A 14,446-nucleotide genomic window follows, 5' to 3' on the forward strand; every position below is an offset into this window, starting at 1 on the left:
ATGAAGAAGTGCCAAGCCTCAGATGGAAAACTTCCATGCCATCTTCTTTTTCTTCTTCTGCTCCTCCTCCTCTGCCTCCTCCCCCCACCCCCTTTTTTTTAAATACACCTGAACATTGGATGTTATCATACCAATATCTTTTCTGAACTTTGATCAAAGAGAATTGTTTAGGCTCAGTTTAGCATTCTTAGGGAGAAATAACATAAACTCCCTGATTTATAACATTTCAGAAACCCCAAAGAAGAAGTAAAATGAATTTATGGAGCAACAGGACCCTAAGCTGAGCCCCATTTCCCGTGTAAACACACCCAATGTCTGTGTTTTCTTCAAATCCACTAATTATGTGCTCTACCCAGCAGGCCCAGTCTACAAAACATAGGCTAAGCATTGATTCTATTAAATCATTTCTACCAACAATTGTTCATTGCAATCCTATTATTATTTTGTATGTCCCCCTTATGCACCATGCATAGAGTGCTGGCAATACTTTCAGGTCTATTTTGTAAAAAATTTTGTCTCTTCCTTGACTTTCTTCTCTTTATTATCATTTCATTTTTATTATTTTTGGAGGATGGGAAGCGTTTGGGAGGAGGGCAGCTTTCTCTCTGTCTTTATGGTACCCCTGAATTTCAGGTGCTTGCAATCTGCACACATTCCTTACATCTGTTCTCCACACAATAACCAGAGTGATATTTTAAAAGCTCAGATATGTTCATGACTGCCAGTGACAAAACCTTTCAGAGATTCCCACTACTCTGACTTTCAAGATCTCCATCTCTGAAGTGGCCTCTGGGGTCGTAGGCATTCTGGTCTCATCTTAGACTTCTTTGACACATACTCTCACCACTCTAACCATCTTCATGTTTCAGTTCATGAATTACCCACCCTCTGTGGCCCCAAAAGGTTTTTACCAGGCTGTCTCCCCGGCTAGGATGTCCTCTGTCTCCACCCTCCATGCTTGCCTCATTTCCTAGTTAACTCATCTTAAGATTTCAGCTGAAGCATCATTTTCTCAGGGAACTCTACCAACTCAAATCCTCTCTTCCCAGCCCTGGCCACATAAGTGCCCAGCGTTGGTACTGTCATGCCACCAGGTGCCACTCCTCCATAGCACTGTTTTCCTTGTCTGTGTCTATTGTCTACTTTCCACAGTAGACACTGAGCTCCAACCAAAGTGCTTTTCCCACTATTGTATCCTCCACACCCAGCATGCTCCCAAGAATAGTGTGTGCCTAGCACATAGCTGTTGAGTAAAGGAATTAGTAAATGAATACGTGAATAAAATAAATATCTCATTGTCACCTCTTAGTACATAATTGAGGTTAAATGTGATTCCATGATGACCTCGCAAAAGAGAAAATAATTTACTGATACATTAATCAGGGTAGGTTATGCTACAATAACAACCCCAAAATGTCATGGCTCAAACAATACATGTTTTGTTGGGGATATTAAATGGTGTTGCAAGGCCATTTCTTACAACCCTGAACAGGTGCTTACTATGTGACCCAGTAACTTCACTCTTGAGCATTTATCCCAGAAAAGTGAAAACTTATTCACACAAAAACTTATACACAAATGTTTCAGCTTTATTCCTAATAGAGTAAATCAGAAACCACTCTAATGTCTGTCAGTGGGTGAATGCGTGAACAAAGAGTGGTGCACTCATATCAGGAAATAAAAAGGAATGAACTGTTGATATACACAACAGCTTGAATAGAACCTCAGGGGATCATGACGAAGGGGGAAAAAAGCCAGTCTCAAAAGGTTATGTAGTTGGTTGCACGACACTGTGAATGTAATTACTGCCACTGATTTGTAGACTTAAAAATGGTTAGTGTGTCAAATTTTAGGTTATATATATATTTTACCACAATAAAAAGTTTTAAAAGTTACGTATTGTATGATTGCATTTACATAGTCTTGAAATGTCAAATTTGTAGATAAGGAGAACAGATCAGTGGTTTCCAGGGCTGAGGGAGAGGGAAGAAGGGAGGGAGGTGCTGTGCTGTAAAGGGCAGCACCAGGGAGCCTTGGGCTGGGAGCCGTCCTGCATCTTCCTGGGGTGATGGCCATACAAATCACACACGTGATCAAGTTTCACAGAACTAAATACAGACAAGCATACACTCATGAGTGAGTGTAAATCTGATAGAATTTTAATCAAAGCAGTGGGTTTTATCAACATCTATTTCCTGGCTGTGGTCTCGCATTATAGTTATGCAAGATTTACCACTGGAGACAACTGGATCGAAAGTATTTGGGATCTCTTTGTATTGTCTCTTACAACTTCATGTGCATATACAATTATTTCACAATAAAAAGTTAAATGACAACAACAAAGAGTTATTTCTCACTCATGCCACATGTCTCACTTGGCATGGCTGGGGATTCTAGTCCATGTGGGTGGCAAAGCTATTAGCACCTCCACCATCTGGAACATCACTAGTCACCTCATCAAGGGAAGGAAACAGAGCAAGTTACTCCCTGGGTCTTAAAGGCTTCCACCTGGAAGTGACACACTCATGTTTCATTGGCCGAAGCAAGTTCCTTTGGTTCTCCTAACTTCCAGGAAAACAGGGACATTCAGTCTTGCCATATGTCTGGAAAGAAGAGAATCAAAGCATTGGTGACAACACTAATGATCACGGCTGTTGTTTCAGGTTATATAAATGGCTAAAATATTCATAAAGCATTTGGCATTTACTTCATCACCAGGTGGCCAATGGAGTAAGTGACTTCCACGTAATGATAACTCAGATATAAGGAAACACAAATATGAATCTTACACTGGTCACTGAGGACAAAGCTTTGTATTGGGCCCGAGTTTTACCTTTAAGGAAAAGTGAAAACTTTCTGAAAAAGATAATGAAAATGCTAAATATAATGGTAAATGCACCCATGTAGCAAACAGCATTTCCCCTCATCTTCTGCTCTTACTTCCAAATGTATGTGGAAAAAAACTGACCACTAAATGTTCACGAAATTGGTGCTTACAAATGACCTTCAGCTTTTCAATCTGAAGGCGCACATGGCCAATTTAAAATATAATTCAGGTGAGGGTGAAAGTTTCTACATGTTCAGGGAGGCTATGTGGAGGGCATCAGGGAGGATGGGCATGGGTCATACTGATATATTTCAAGGGCCACAGTGAAGGACAAACAACAGTAAAGCCAGGAATTTGCTAAGAAAAGAAACATAATATCATTAATTGACAAATATCCAGATTGCTCTGGAAATAATTGACTAAATGTTGTGGTTATTAAAAATTAAATAAAATATTTTGCTATTTGGAAATATATCTAAGATATGGTCTTTAACTTGTACTTTGTCAGAAGACAGTTATATTGATCAGCATTGCTCAGGAATAGGGACAAAGGGAAAGCTGCCTTTTTTGAGCATCTATTACATGTTGGTCATTGTCTATGCCAGCCATTGCTGCACGATACTCTTGCACCGTCATTACCACCCTATTCTGCAAATGCATGAAGAGTGAGAAAAAGGAAGTCATGTGTGGAGAGCTGCCTTTGCACTCAGGACTGCCTGACTGCAGAAGCTTGTTCTTTCTGGGGGACTCTACTGTCCCCCTCATTCATCTCCAGTTCCCTGGGGGCAGGACTATGAACAAGAGCCTCACGACTGTACTGAGGCTCCTTTTTAAGATTCTGTTCAACTGCTTCTTTCCATGACCCCTAAGCTCCAGCCAGAGGACACCTGTCTCACCTCCCCAAACCCAACCTTCAAAGTCTAGCCACTGTGCCTTTACTAATACTATTCCTCTGCCCTTTCTTCCTTCTGCACCCCATATCTTACCTATGATACAGGTCATAGCTCATGCACTATATTCTTCAGGTTTTCCTACATCATTGTCATAAGATCTTTCAGATATAAGGCAGGGAAGGAATAAATGAGTGAATGAATGGACAAATGGTTCTTTCCCCTAAAAGGAATGCTTCATCCCTTCTTTCTTTCCATTGCACTTGTTGTTGTTAGAGTCTACTGGAGGTTAGCAGCTATTTCAGGTCACTTCAGAAAACATTAATTGGCTTCTTCCTATTACAAAGCTCATTGCTGAGTAGGGTGGGGAATACAATAGTAAGACCCAGCCCAGGCCCTGGCCTTTAAGTGTTCCGTCACACAAATAACAGGAACCTTTTGTGAAATGAACTTGATTGCACTTGAGAGTTCCTGCCAGACACTCAGCTCCTTGAAGGAGGAAGTACATGTTCAGAGTGGGAGACACAGTTTCATGCCTTTTCTAAAAGAAGTCTGACTCACATCAACATCCTTCATCAAGAGCAAAGTGCAGTGCAGAATGACCTCGTTCCCAGCCAAGTCAAGACCTGCCAGGCCCCGCGATAGATGGCCTCACCACCCAGGACTGCAAATAGCCCCTTGCGGCTTCAGCTGGTCTGAAATGATAAGGTTAGAAAACCAAACAATATCATCCCAAATGTTCGTAAAAATAAGTAGAATTTAGAGAAGCCTTAGCATGCTTAAGAGTTATCATTTATTATTATAACCTTGCTCATTTTAAGGGTAATCCCAGAACCTTTTGTAAAAATTATAATAAAGTAAGATGGCAACATAATACTACTATTTAAAGTAAAATCACAGATTAATACCAGAAAACTCCAGACTATTCCATTTAACTTCACGTAGGGGAGTCTTTGAAATTAGGTTAAGTGACTCCAGCCTTTTTATTTATAGAAACTACTTGGATGTTGGTCTGAGAAGTGAGATATCTTAAGTTTTCAAATAAACTCAAGTCAAAGAGAATTGTAAGTAATGAAGAACCCTGTGGATGAAAATAATTATTTTAAATACCCTAATTGATAGGAAAAGCATTCCATATTAGATAAAACCCAATAAAACGAGTTAAAGACAAGATGTAAAAATTATATACATACACAAAATTGCAAAACCTGCACCAGCATTCTGTATCCCGAGGGAACCAAAGGCAAGACGCTGAGGGCCCCGCCTGGCTGAGTGCCCAGCAAGCCAGTAGCCGTCCTTTGTCTGAATTAGCAAAAGGCGCCCCCTCTGGGTGGATACATGGCTTGGCATCCAAAGAGCCTTTATGCTAATAAAAGGTGCCTTGGCCTCCCAGGGAAGACAGTCTCACCCGGGAGCTGGACCGCAGCCTCTGGCCCCCTTGTAGGACATCAATTTCACCATCAACCCTCCCTGCCGGGCAGCAGGGCACCATTCTCCATAAAAGGTCTGAAGAAAGGGCATTGGGTTGTAGTCCCCATTCTACTTTTGGGACTAATCTTTAGGGCTCTGAGCTCAGTGTTTTCTGTCAGTGAGAAGGCAATGTCCACTCAGACCTACTGTGTGATGATCAAGTGCCGTAAGCTTACTCCTGGGGAAAGGGGGGGGCGGGTTAGCTGCCAGTTATCACGCTGGAGCCCTGTCCCATCTCCCTCTCGGGGAATGAAGTGTCTATCTCCTTTGCCTCCTGATGCATTGTTAATGTATTCTTACCTGACATTGTAAAGTGTATTCATTTTTATATTTGCCTTCATATGTGTTTGTTGCTTCAAGTAAAAATCATAATAGTAAACCAAAACATGGTAATGTTTGCCATCCACTGACCGTTTCCCATGTGCCTGGCATTGTTCCAAGCACTCCCTATATCTGATTCTCACAGCGTGCGGGTGCCATTTCCTCCATTGTACAGATGCAAACACTGAGACCCAAAGGGTATGTGACAGAAATAAGCACAGCCAGGGTTTAAATCCACATCTTTGTCGGCCAGCGCTTCAGCTGCAGATCTGTTCATTGTAGATCATCTGAAAAGAGATAAACAAGGAAATAGTAATGAACTTTCCTATCAGCTCACTGCTAACGCTGAATGCTCTTCATCCTCGAGGTGTTGCTCTGACATTGGAGGATGACCCCTTCAATTACAGGCAGTAGAGCAGAGAGGGGATTTTTTAAACAGGTAAGGATGCAGCTATCAATAGCTAGCCTCCACCAGCAGTTTAGGAAGAAGGGAGAAAGACTAACATTGTCTGTCTTGTAATTGCCTTCTCTAAGCCTTCGCAAGTGCCATCATTATAATGCCTAACATTATTCCTAGAGTCATTTATTCTTGTTAATAATTGCAGCAATAACCATTTGCAGCTTTGGCAAAGGCAGCCAAGGAAATACACATTGTATTTAATTAAGTCTCTATTGAGAGTAAGTGGAAGGTGCTTAATCATATTCATGAGCCTGTAACTACTCTCTCTTATCAGAGACCCCACGTGGGAGGCCCTGTAGCTTCTTGGTTCTGACAGGCTGCAGATCATGCCTGGGACTGCACGGCGGCTGCGTTGGAGAAACAGCACCAGCAGCGTATGCACACCAGGCCTCCACATGCTGAGCTCCGTTCACGGAACCCATCAGGTACAGTTCCTCCTGATTTCGGAAAATCTTCTCAGTGTCAGACCATGAGCACCCACCTAGGGTTTAAAACATCTGATTCATACAGGTGTGAACTATGCAAAACATTGCTCATTCAAAAGCCCATTTGCTTTCCCAGTGTTTTGGTCTGGTAATAACCGGGAGAATTTTGGAGAAATTACTATGTGGAAGGTAATGGATTGAGCAGTTAAGAGTTATCTCTTTTAATGCTGAGAACAATTCTATGAAATAGTTAATGCCTTAATTTTATAAATAGAAAATCAATCTTAGAGTGATTAAGCATTTTTTCCAAGGTTCTGTTTCTCCTAATCACACAAGCATTCTAGTTGTCTTGACTCTGGCAAGTTTTTAACTACTAAATATACCACCTCCCAAGTTAAGCATCAGCCTCAAAGAGAATAGGATGGTCCCTCCTCTATCACACTCCTCTCTCTGGTGAGCCCTCTGGTTCCAATAATGAAAAAGTAGCACTTTCCAATAGCATTTTTCAAAGAAAAAAAATAAATAATCCTAAAATTTGTATGGGACCAAAAAACAAACAAACAAACAAAAAACCTTGGAAAGCCAAAGCAGTCTGGAGGAAAAGAAAAGTTGGAGTTATCTCACTTCCTGTTTTGAAACTATACTACAAAGCTATAGTAATGAAAACAGTATGGTATTGACATAAGAACAGACATAGATCAAAGGAACAGAATAAAAAGCCAAAAAATAAACCCACTCATATATGGCCAATTAATTTGCAACTAAGGAGCCAAGAATATATAATGGGGGAAGGATAGTCTCTTTAATAAATGGTTCTGGCAAAACTGGAGAGCCACATGCAAAAGAATGAAACTGGACCCCTATCTTAGACAATATACAAAAGTCAACTCAAAATGTATTAGACTTTAATGTAAGGCAAGAAATCACAAAACTTTGAGAAGAAAAAATAAAGGGTAAGCTTCTTGACATTGTATTGGCAATGATTTTTTGGATTTGACACCAAAAGCAAAAATAAACAAGTGACACTGCATCAGACTAAAAAGCCTCTGTACAGCAAAAAAAAAAAAAAAAATACCAAAAAAATTAAAAGACAACCCACAAAATGGAAAAATATTTGAAAACTAGAGGCCTGGTTCATGACATTCATGCACTGGGGGGTGAGGGGTGGGCTCCCTCAGCCCAGCCTGTGCCCTCTCACAGTCTGGGACCCCTTGGGGGATGTCCACCTGCCTGCCACAGAGGCAGGAGAGGCTCCCTCCACTATTGCTGGGCTTGCCAGCCATGAGCCTGGCTTCTGGCTGAGCAGCGCTCCCTTGTGGGAGCACACTGACCACCAGGAGGCAGCTCCTGCCTTGAGTGTCTGCCCCCTGGTGGTCAGTGTGCATCATAGCGACTGGTCATTCTGCTGTTCAGTAAATTTGCATATTAGGGTTTTATTATATAGGATTATATCTGATTGATAAGGGATCAATATCCAAAATATAGAATTTATACAACTCAATAGTAAAATTTTTTTTTATTTAAAAATGAGCAGAGGAGCTAAATAGATATTTTTCCAAAGAAGACATACAAATGACCAACATCATAGATACTCAACATCACCAATCATTGGGGAATTGCAAACCAAAACCACAATAAGATATCACTTCACACCCATTAAAATGACTATTTTTAAAAAGACAAGGAATAACAGGTGTTGGTAAGGAGAAAAGGGAACCCTTGTGCACTCTTGGTAAGAATATAAATTAGTGTAGCCACTATGGAAAACAGGTTTCTCAAAAAATTAAAAATAGAATTACCATATGACTTAGCAATTCCACTTCTGTGTATTTATTCAAGGGAACAGAATCAGTAACTCAAGATATCTGCACTCCCATGTTTATTGTATCATTATTTACAATAGCCAAGACATGGAAACAACATAGGTTTCCATGGATAGATTAATTAATAAAGAAAATGTTATTTCTTCCCTAACCAGTTGGCTCAGTAGAGTGTCAGCCCGTAGACTGAATGTTCCCTGGTTCTATTCTGGACAAAGGTACATATCTTGGCTGCAGGCCAATACCCAGCCCTGGTCGGGGTGCATATGGGAGGCAACCAATCAATGTGTCTCTCTCACATTGATATTTACCTCTCTGCCTCTCCCTTCTACTCTCTAAAAATCAATGGAAAAATAGCCTCGTGTGAGAAGTAACAAAAAAAAAAAGAAAAGAAAATGTGGTTTCTATACAGTGGCATATTATTCATCCATAAAATAGAAGGAAATTCTGTCATTTGTGACAACATGGATGCAATTTGGTGGCATTATGCTAGGTGAAATAAGGCACACAGAGAAAGACAGATACTGTATGATATCACATACATGGAATCTAAAACAAAACAAACAAAAATACATAGATACAGAGAACAGGTTGGTTCCCAAAGGCTGAGTATGGGGGTTGGGCAAAATGGGTGAAGGTGGTCAAACGGTCCAGTTATAAGAAAAATAAGTCCTGGTGGTATAACTGTGTAGTGACTAGGGGTGGGCAACCTTTTTGTGAGTGCGTGCCAAAACCAGCAAAACCTCTGACTCAAAATTCTTCTGCGTGCCAACCCTAATTTTTTGAGAACATGTTACGCCTACTTGATATCTCTTAAGGTGTACGTATGTGAAGAACCTTGAAGAAATAATAAAATTCATTCGAGCGACAAAAACACAGTATATGATGATGAAAAATACATTTATTTTTTTATGTATACATGTTATGTAAAATTATTTATTTATCTAAGATGCACCTACACTGAATGTATCTGAAAAATAAAAAAGTCGATATTAAGAAAAAAATTGTGAATGGAAGATTATAAGAGAGGGTTTCACGTGCCAGCAAAAGTTACTGGCGTGCCATGTTTGGCACGCATGCCAGGGGTTGCCTACCCCTGCTATAGTATATTTAAAAGTTGCTGAGAGAGTGGGTCTCAGAAGTTCTCATCACACAATTTTTTTTTTCTTGATGGATGTTAACAAAACATTTTGGTAATCATTTTGCAATGTACATATATATAAAATCATTATACCAAAGACCAAAAACTAAGACAATGTTATATGTCAATTATATCTCAATGAAAAAAAATCACTCTCTTTAGTAGAACCAGGATTGATCTAGTGGTTGAGTTCATTTTCTTGATATTTCACCATTCCAGACCTGAGCCATAATCCACTCCTCTGCGATGCTCTGGAGGAATTTCAGGAAATAAGAAAGGATTCACAGAGCAGTTACCATCAACTCAACAAGGCTGGCTGAACAATTGAAGGACCTGGAAATTACAGTTTATTCGCTTCCCCTCTTCTACAGTTATGTGCTATTCAGGAACAACACCAGAGATGAGGTATGACTGCAAGGGAAAAGTGGACCCCACACCATTTTCACTCACACATCAGGGTAAGTTTCTTTGCATCCTCACTGGAGCTAATCTCAAAGGGGGCCGTTGGGAAGGGGCTGGGGTTGATCATGCATGCCTAGTGTCACAGCTCTCCCAGAGGCAAGCAACACTTGGGTCCTTGTGGGAAATTCTAGTGCTTGCAATTCCAGCTGTGCAATGGATGTCATTCTCACTCTGTCTTTCACTGGTGTGGGATAGCTGAGAAAATGCTATACTTGTCATCCTAACTTTCAAGGGGAAAAAAATGTCTCTATTACAAGGCACTCTATAGTTTTTCAATGTTTTCTCAAGGAAGGAAAAAGAGGACGTGTTGAAAGACATGGCTGCCCGTGGACATTGCTGAGTAAATTTTGGCCAGCTTAGCATTGTCATAAAGCTCCAAAAATACATTTTTTCCTGGTTCGAGGGAGAAGGAAACAGTTCTACCGCTCTCCTAAAGATATGCTGGACTTGACAGACAAATAAGAAACCTACTCTTGCTGTTTGCTCTGAAGTGTTTCCATAAGTCCAAACTTCTGGGTGGTTATAAGGAACTTGCTTCAACTTAATTTCTTTCATTCATATTTATGAAAATAATGTCTGCCATAGGCAATGGAAAATAATTATTAAGTCACTAGCCTTGTGTTGGATGGTCAGACAGCAAAGACCCATTAGCTTACATGTCAATGTTGAGTTGCAGTATTATTGAACTTACAGGAGCGACAGAAATTCTAGGCATGAGATGACCAAAGGAGCCCCTGTCATCTTCCACTCTTTAAGCTCCTTGCCTTTCTGCTCTGGTCTTCAGCTTCTCCAGAACTCTGCTGCTATCTCTTGAATGAATTGATTTTGCCAACTCTGAGGATCCTCCTTAGTAATCTGTTCAATATGTGCGTTCCCTTTGGAAGAAATACAGTAGTCGTGTGTGCATTTCCTATCTGCTCCTAATTTCCTATTCTGTGAATTATGTCATCTAGTTTTTGTGCGGTTGCCAGTGGGAAAAGGCTGTCTAGATCCATTTGGTCAGACCGCCTCATCCCCCTAGAAATACCAATTACTAGTAGATCACCACAAAGTTGACTCACACCCAGGAAGACCAACCCCAATTTCCTGTGCTGTTTCTTATTGCTTAAACATTTAGCCTGAGGAAGGCTCTTGGGTAAGTCATTTGGCCCACAATGCTTCATCCAGGATCTAATACCATGGTGAGTCAGATTTGTACACATCTTGCAAACACAACAGAAATGTGCTGAGACACTAAATCTAGGAAGAGATCTATTCTGGTTATGGAGGGTGGCTTTTGATCCAGGAGGTAAAGTGTTTTGGTTCCCAAACTTCTGAATTTCATCAGAGCAGCTACAGATGAAGTAGGAAACTCTTGTGATTTATACACTTATTAGGTTAGAGAGTAAGGGATCATATAATGCCAACATCTTCACAAGCAGTGAAGAGTAAAACAAAAAACCCTCATGTCCAATTACCTGGATAATTGTCTCTGGTATTCCATTTTGTGTCCATAATTTGAAGAATTTGAGAAGTATTTTCATTCGACCCTGTCCTCTTGGCAGAATTCAGTTGAGAGGACAGAAGATTAATTTCTAAGGCTCCCTCTGAACCTAAGATCTTAAGAAGTCATACCTGTAATCTGGACACAACTTCCTGAATGCCCTTATCAGTAACATTAAATGTTCAAACACACTTTGTAGATTATGGCATTTTCTCCTCTTTATCTACCCTACTCAGTATTAATCATTTGATTAATGGATACAGGTCCAATAAAAATTGGACTTATATTTAGAAGTTGTGAAGGGGATGGAGGAGACATTTCTTTGGCTGTCCAGCAGGACTTCTTGGAAGATGGTGACTATCACTCCGGCCTGGGAAGGGGAGGCAGGAACATGGCCTCTGTGTAGAACATGAATTTCCAGTATTCCTTATGCCTCTGGCTCCCAGTACCCCAAGACTGAAAACCTATACTTTCTGTGCCTGGACCCTAATTGCCGAAGCTCTTGTCAGTGTTCTGGCCTCTGAAACCAAATCTAACTAGTGATGACAAGGATGGCCCGATTAATTCAAGGCTAGAATCTGCTTTCATCTGGACCAATCAGAGAGAATTTTAGTTGGACCTGCGAGAAGAGAGGAATTTGCTCCCAGACTATGTTCTTGGGCTATGGTGAGTGAGGCCAAAGGGTGTTGTTATTTTACCTGATTGTCCCAAATACCTAACTCTGTACATCCCTGCTCTGGCTTTCATAGTCTCTTGCTACCATCAGAACTAAAGATACTCTCTGGTTAAAATAGAATTAATTCCAGACCAATCAGAGACAGCTACCTGCATACTCCAGATGCCCCAGTGCTCCTGTGGGAGGTGCCTTCATTCAGACATGCCATTGTCATGGTTCTGTTTGTCCAGTTTACATAAATGAGAAGCTGATTTTTTCAGTTCTCTCCACCAAACTCAATACCCACATGGAAACATTTTTACAGATCAGAGAGGTAATAATTGTCTAGAAGCCCCTAAGTTGGTATAACATTCTTTTTAGAGCAGGACATGGTATGATATTATTTTACTATAATGATACTACATGATTATATTATTGTTTCAAGTGATGTAGGCATATAAAAATATATTAGAAAAATGTATTGCTCCTCATATATACAAACATGGGTCCCCCCCTTCCTCCCCTTCTCATGAAGTGATGGCTGTTAACAGTTTGGACATATCCTTCTGGAATGTTTAAAACTATACTAAATATTTGTTTTTATTTTTATGTTTTGTATAGTTTTAACTTATATATGTCAGGTTAACTTTTTTAAAAATTAGTAAGTCTTGGAGCCTTTTTCCCATCGGCACATATACATTTTACCACCTTCATTTTAATCAAAGAATCTATCTCCTTCTCTCCCAATATCAGGGGAAATGCTTCCAGTTTCTCACTATTTACTATGATGCTTACAATAAGGTTTTTCTTTTAGATTTTGTAATCCAATGAAGGAAGTTTCTTCTAATGTTGACTTGCAAAAAGTTTTTAGCATGATAGTTGTTAAACTTTATCAAATTTTTTTCATGCTTCTATTGAAATGATTTAATTAGTTCTTTGTCTTCTGTTTATTGCTGAATTACACTGATTTATTTTTCAAATGTAAAAACACTCTCATATATGTGGAAAAACTCTTCTTGGATATATGATGCTATCCTTTATCCTTTTAATGCACTAGTGGATTTTTCAAAATAGTTTATTGATTTTTTTAGAGAGAGAGGAAGGAAAAGGTAGATAGAAACATCTATGTGATAGCACAACATTGATCAGCTGGCTTCTCCATGGCCCCTACCAGAGATGAAGCCTGAAACCCAGGCATGTGTCCTTGACAGGGAATGGGACCAACAACCTCCTGGTGCATGGGACGACACCCAACCAACTGAGCCATAGGGGCCAGGACCCAAATAATGGATTTTATTTGCTAACATTCTGTAACATTTTTGTTAATGAGTTTCTTCTTTTTTTCCTTAAATATATTTTATTAAATTTTTTTTTGTTTGTTTTTTACAGAGAGGAAGGGAGAGGGATAGAGAGTTAGAAACATCAATGAGAGAGAAACATCGACCGGCTGCCTCCTGCACACCCCCTACTGGGGATGTGCCTGTAACCAATGTACATGCCCTTGACTGGAATCGAACCTGGGACCTTCCAGTCTGCAGGCCGACGCTCTATCCACTGAGCCAAACCAGTTATGACAATGAGTTTCTTCTTTAATTATTGTTTTAAATACTTAGGTTCTGGAATCAGTTTATGCTGACCCAATACACAGAATTAAACAATTTTTTTCTATTTTCTAGAAGCATCTGTATAAGACTGGTTTACCTTTTGCTGAAATTTTTGGAAACATTCCCCAATGAAATCAACTGTGCCTAAAGTTTTGTTAGTGGGAAAGTTTATGTAATGAATTCCATTTCTTTAATAAATATCAAGCCATTAAGATTTTTCTTCTTTTCATCAGCTTCCATAATTTGTATATTTTATAGCATTTGATATTTTTATCTAAGTTTCCAAATCTATTGGTCTAAAGCAGTTTACTCTATTATACTCTTTGATTTTCAGTGTCTGTAGAATTTGTTGTGATACTGCCTCTTTCCTATCAGTTTCTCTTTTCTTTCTCCTTTCCTTTATTAAAAAAATATTCTTAGTACAGGTTTATAAACTTTATTAGTCTTCTCTAGGAATTATTGCAAGGTTTACTTATTTCTTCTATTAGACTTACATTTTGTATTTCATGGATTTATCATATAGTTTGTAAGATAGAATTTTTATCAATTTTTTAAAGACAAAGAGAAGTGAAAAATTAAATAATTTAATAAAAGAATATATAAAGTCTCTATACTGAAATGGACCTTGTCCAATTTTATGATAAAGTGATATATGCAGTCTTTCCCAAGCAGGACAGAAAGATACAAACTGAGAAGTGAGAGCTTCTTTCCCAACCCCACCCGAATGCTTCTCCCCACATGTAACCATGTTTTTTCAGTTCCTTGTCATTACACTTAGAAATATAACAATGTTCAGCATGTATCTGTTTAACCGCATATGGATATGTGTTATATATATTTTTAACTAACAGGATTGTACTCAACAGAACATTTTTACTTTTTTTATTC

This window comes from Myotis nattereri, assembly GCF_964212035.1.
Source record: "Myotis nattereri genome assembly, chromosome: 14".
Classification (NCBI taxonomy): domain Eukaryota; kingdom Metazoa; phylum Chordata; class Mammalia; order Chiroptera; family Vespertilionidae; genus Myotis; species Myotis nattereri.